Source organism: Hyla sarda, chromosome 5 (genome assembly GCF_029499605.1).
Source record: "Hyla sarda isolate aHylSar1 chromosome 5, aHylSar1.hap1, whole genome shotgun sequence".
NCBI lineage: Eukaryota > Metazoa > Chordata > Amphibia > Anura > Hylidae > Hyla > Hyla sarda.
In genome coordinates this window covers 310,439,456-310,445,522 of record NC_079193.1, presented here as the reverse complement: position 1 = coordinate 310,445,522, position 6,067 = coordinate 310,439,456, and positions in this window count along the sequence as shown.

Here is a 6,067-nt window from a genome sequence, read left to right as displayed (position 1 = left end):
ATTTCTTTGGCATATATTTTAGAGTGAAAGTAGGAAATTAACACCGAGCTGGTAGTGTTCTACGGTAACACTTGGGGTTCCTGCCACAGGAATTTATGGTCTCTGAAAACACTGTGAATATCGTTTTGTTTTCTCTCCATGGGAAACACGAATAAAAGCTTCCTTAAAGATATCATTACGGCTCTTACAGCTGGGTCTTACATTTTAAAGTAATTTTTAACTGGCCATCTTTACTTTCAAGATAATGATCCTAACACAGTACATCTGTAGCATCCATAAAAGACTGTGGAATTAATTGCATGCGAACACCTCCTGAGTAAATGTTGAACTTAACATCTACTTGCTTATTGATGCCTCAGTGCCGCAGTGTTAAAATGCAACAGTTATTTGGCTCTGATAATGGAAATGGCACAAATTATGGTTATTAGGTTAGACTGCCCACTATGGAGACACAACAAAAAATATTTTCTCTCTGTAATTTAAGCCTTCTAGGTTTTTGCTTGCAGCTTTCAAGGCACCTCCTACAGTGTGAAGGCTTGGAAATAATGATAACTTTAGAAGAAAAAAAAAAACAACAACAAAAGTTAAGACTAGAAATTGCTGAAGCAACTGTACTGATTCCAGTGTATGAGCCTTAAACTAAGTACACAAAAACCCTTGAAGAGATAAAAATTTTTTTTTACTATTGATATTCGACAATACAATTTAGTTAAAAGGGAAAGCTAAACAATATCAAACTAAAATACAAGTTTAGAAAAGGCCATTTTGAAAGGTTTGAAAGTTACAGGGTTTATGTATTGCCCACATATTTTAATATCCACAATTTTAATATCGCCCCCTTTTTGGGGATTCTACATAGTCAGTAGTTTTAAGAAGATGCTCAGTCATTTGCCCATATAGAAACTATGTGAAATCCAGCAGCCTTCTGATTAACCCCATGAGGACACATGGGCCTGTTTGGACCTTGAAGACACAGCCAATTTTCATTTTTGTCTTTTGTTTTTTTTCCTTCTTACTCTCTAAGAGCTATAGGTCTTTTGTTTTTCCAACCACAGAGCCATATAAGGACTTATTTTTGAAGGATCAATTTTACTTATCATGACTTATTAATTTTTAGATATTTTTTAATTTATTGCACTACCTAAAAAAAGTGTAAAACAATGTCTAACTTTCAAAATCAAAATAAGAATGCTTAAAATTGCCCTATTCTGCTGCCTGTTATTTTTAATTTTTCTCTGGCTCCTTGAGTGCTAATTTTTGGTCCCATGATCTGTAGATTTTATTGATACCATTATGGTTCAGATGGGATTTTCTGATAACTTTTTATTCCATTTTCGTCTGGCATGAAATGTGAGCAAAACCAGTGATTTTAAATATTTGTAAGAAAAACACAAAAAACACCACAGAGCTCTTCATTTGGTAGTACGCTAGAACTCAATGGGGCAGATATACTCACCTGAGTAGGTTGTGGGATAGTTCTGTCGGATCCTTCTTCAGGTTCCAGGTGTAATGTCTGTTTATTTGTTTTTGTATTTTTCTGTTTAGGTGTGTATTCACACACTAGTTTGTTCAGAGCAGTTTGATATTCCACCTGGATAAGGAAATAGTTAATGCTCTGAGCAAATGAGAACTCGGGTGGAGTTATTTAGCCAGAGTTCTCCTGCATTCTGGTGCTGGTTATTGAGTGCAATACTACTATGTCTGTTTGTGCTATATTCTAACTATGTCTGCTTGAGCATTTACCTTGTATTTATCTTGTCATTTTATCTGGGTTTTTAGCAATGGTTATTTAGCATGCTCCTTGTATTTTAGTCTGTGTTACATTAGTCGTTTTTAGGAGTATGTTTGTTCATTCTGCTCTGTCTGTGTTTACACTGTCTCTGAGTCTAGTTTGTACCCTATGCTCTGTATGTTATATTCTTGTTCGGTATTCTGGAGTCTATTCAGACTTATCCGGTTCTAGTCTAGTGTTTCATGTATTATATTTCTGTTTCCTACTGGGCAAGCATTTTGTCCACACGGTGGAGTGTGTCTGCTGGCCAGTAGCCTATATGGCTTTAGTATTTATGGCTACTCCTATAGTGAAGTGGGGAGTCCAGTTTGTATGTTCTTTGTCCCAGTGTGAACAGTGTCCTATATTTATATCCTGTTTTGTTGATCTGATCTTTGTCCTTTGTACTTGTACCTGTTTGTGAACAGTGTTCTATGTAACCTGTTCAGTTTAGTGTTTTGGCTCTCAGTTCTTCTGTTTATCCCCTTCATCTTCTGGATTCTGCTGCATACTTATATTTTGCCTAGTCTTGTTCATTTGATCATGTCTGCCGTTTATCTGATATCCGGTTTATGAATTGTTTGTTAATTCACTATATTGTGCTCTGTTTTTGAGTTTATATTCTGCCCTGTTAGTATTTGTGTTCTGTCTGGTATATCTGGTTGTCTGGTAGTTTTCCATTTCTGGCCTGTTACTGACTATGTATCGCCACTGCACTTTAGCACAGGAAGGAACCAATGCCCAGTTTTCGATCCACCGTTTAGGGTGGATGGGCAAATAGGCAGGGAAAGCGGTTTTAGGGTCAGTTTAGGGCTCACTCTCCCGGTCCACCCAGTCAGTCATGACAACAGTACTTGAATAACACACACCACAACAGCTACTCTTTCTCTCTCTCTCTCTCTCTCTCTCTCTCTCTCTCTCTATATATATATATATATATATAGAGAGAGAGAGAGATAAACGGAAGTTTCCATTAAGCTGTCATAGCCAATTAATAGTGCTAATATGCTAATAGCCATACGAGATACATCCAGCTATATGAGATACATCAATAAATCATATCATAACCTTAATATACTTACAACCATAACTTCATGTCTTAAGTTCTTTTTGGCATGTCCCGCCGCCAGGCGCAAACACACTGAACGCCACTACCGGATGTGATGCAGTGCGTGTGCACACAAGCGCTGGCTCTGCGTGTCACTGAACTCGAAACATTCCACTGTAGAGTTGCATGACAGGATATGGTGCAAAGAGCATGTGCATAAATGCTGGCTCTGCGTATCACTGGGCTCAGAGCGCTCCACAGCGGGAATACATGACCAAAACCACGCAACCCAACAGAGAGTAACGTGATAAGGGTCAGCCGACCTGTGGGACGCAACTAGAAGCTCCATGGAACCGACCAAGCCCAGCAGTCAATTGCTATATGCAATATAATTTTTCACAATATATGGCAAATTACTATTCATAAATTCATATACAATAATAAATACAATCATAAAATATAAAAATGATACAATCCATTCATGATAAAAAAAAAAATGCTATATTAGTATTTGTTTTATGCTTTTACACTGTTCCCCGTATTGGATCAATAATGTTATATTTTCAGACAATTCTGAATTTTTTTTTTTTTTGCAAAATGGGAAAAATGGGTGACTTTTTACACATTGAAATATTTTTTTATTATTTTATGTCATAATTCTGTTGCTTACACTGTACAATGTTATGCCATAGCACTGCATTGATCAGTCATATTTGTACAGTCTGCCTGAAGCACCTATGGCCGGCATGGAGGTAATCAGGAGACCATATTAACTCATGAGAGCCCCACAATCATAGCTGGCAAAGCAAGTGACCAGTACCTGTCACTTTAGTGTGTAGATGCTGTGATTGGCATTGATCATGGCATCTGGAAGGCTAATAAAAACTGAGGTTCATCATTAGCGGTAAGTTCACAGAGTTCACAAAGTTTTTGTTGGTTGTAGGGATTTTTTTTGTCTTTCATACATCTGTTTGTGCTATTGCAACAAAGAAAAATATAATTTAAAATCCAGGATTCCCATTCTCCTCTGACATCATAGTATGTAAGGTTGAAAAAGACAAAAATACATCAACAAGGCATTTTCATCCACATAACTGTCATTCACTAGATATTTTCTTGTTTTCAATTCTTTGTAAACCTTAGAAATGGCTGTAAGTGAAAATCCCAGTGGATCATCTGTTTCTGAAATACTCAGACCAGCCTGCATGCCACCAACAACCATGCCTTGTTTAAAGTCACTTAAATCCCCTTTCTCCCAGGTAGAAATCCGGTTTTTGGCTTCACCCAGAAAATACATTTAAAATTCAAGTGAGCCCACTAAACAATAATTTGCTCAAATTGATTTGTGTTGTAGTCTGACTCTATTTTATATCTGTAGTTCAACAGTGAGCTCTATGTAAGCTCACTGCTCACCGCTTGTCTGTTCAAGATGGCGACCACAATGCAGTGCATAGGGTTTTATCACTTCTTTTTTGCTGTCTTTTGATTGACCTAATGTTTTCACCACTTGTAATTTATGGAAATACACCATAACTTTAGTAATAACACAAACAAGTTAAAATGGAAAAAAGTTGCTTCAAAAGTAATTTATTACACATAAAATAATTAAACATTATCAAGGCATCCTAAGTGATAGGTTATTATGTAGGAATATCTCCTTAGAAAACAGAAACAGCTTTCCTAAATGTTTTATTTATGTCTGATATATATATATATATATATATATATATATATATATATATATATATATATATTTAATTATGCTGCTATTTTTTTTACAAGTCAAAAAGCTTCGAAAAAGATGTATATGTGAAAAATTAAATAGTATCACAGTGTCAAGTGTACTAGTGTACTGTAAACATTGGCATTTTCATCCAGTGTGAAAAAAAATTGCTAATTGAATTATTAACCTTTTTGTACAACAATAACAAATGGAAAAAAAAAATGAAAAATAGCTTTTACAATAAATGCATATACATAAAAAATGATCTATATCTTAAAAGTAAGTCTCACACTAATGTTAACATTCTTACTGATAGATACAAATTTGTACCCATCAACGTAGGGGTGTAGCTGGGAGGTTGGGGTATTGGGACATGTGTCTTCATGTGTTAAGAGCCAACAAGCTTATATGTCTTAAAATAAATGACTAGGGCAGTGGAATGATTCACACTAGCTATAGCAAAGGCATTGTATGTGCCAAATGACTGGCTAGTATCGTCTAGAACAGTGGTTCCCAACCTTTTCTTGCCCGACCAACCCTTGGCAGCCCATTTCCAAAAATTGTAAATCCCCCCCCCCCCCTCAATATTAGCAACAGGTATGTAATTAATATAGTTGCTGTTATTTCAAATGTATATTAATTTCTTTATGTCCAATTTCCAGGCCCCCTGTTCCTCTCCCTAGGCACCCTGACTCACAGGTGACCTCTTCTTTCATTGGGTTCATTAACTTTTCCTTTTCTTTTCTATCCAGTCTAGACTGCCATTAAGATTTCTCCCGGCCAAGACATGTCTCCACAGAACTTGCTAGATGAACATTTTAAGCTCCTTTCATCAGCACAATGGCCACCTTTTTATAAACTCCCCATGTGTATTGCCCCACACAGTGATACTGCCCTCTTTGTGCCCCCACATATTGGAAGGTCCCCATACTGCTTCCATACAGAAGTAAGCCCCATATCCTCTATACTGCCCCCACATAGCTGTAGGTCCACCTCTGTGCCCCCATATAGTTATAGGCTTCCTCTGTGCTCCTATATATTTGTAGGCCCCCATACTGCCCCCACATAGTTGTATACTGCCCCACTATAGTGCTCCACTGTGCCTCTGGTCTGGGGACCTACTTCTATGGCCCACAGCAATAGGTCCCCTGTCTTAAGAAGCAGAAGAGGACCAAAGCTAAAATGGTAGTTATAAACCATAGCAGCTTGGTGCCCACACTTCTCCCTTGTTGTCCTCCTGTTCTGCTCCCGGGAGCAGCAATGTCAACTAGTACCAGCAGCCACTGCTTTTGAAGTAGTGATCAGTGGCTGCAGCCGCTTTTACAGATTTTTTTTTTGATTAGCCTCAGGAGAGTTGCTAAGTACCCCTGGCCGTACACGCACCCCAGGTTTGGAATCGCTGATCTAAAGAAATAGGCTAGATCAGTGTTTCCCAACCAGTGGGCCTCCAGCTGTTGCACAATTACAACTCTGGAAGCTGTAGTTTTGCAACAGCTGGGGGGAAACTGGTTGGAAAACACTGGGA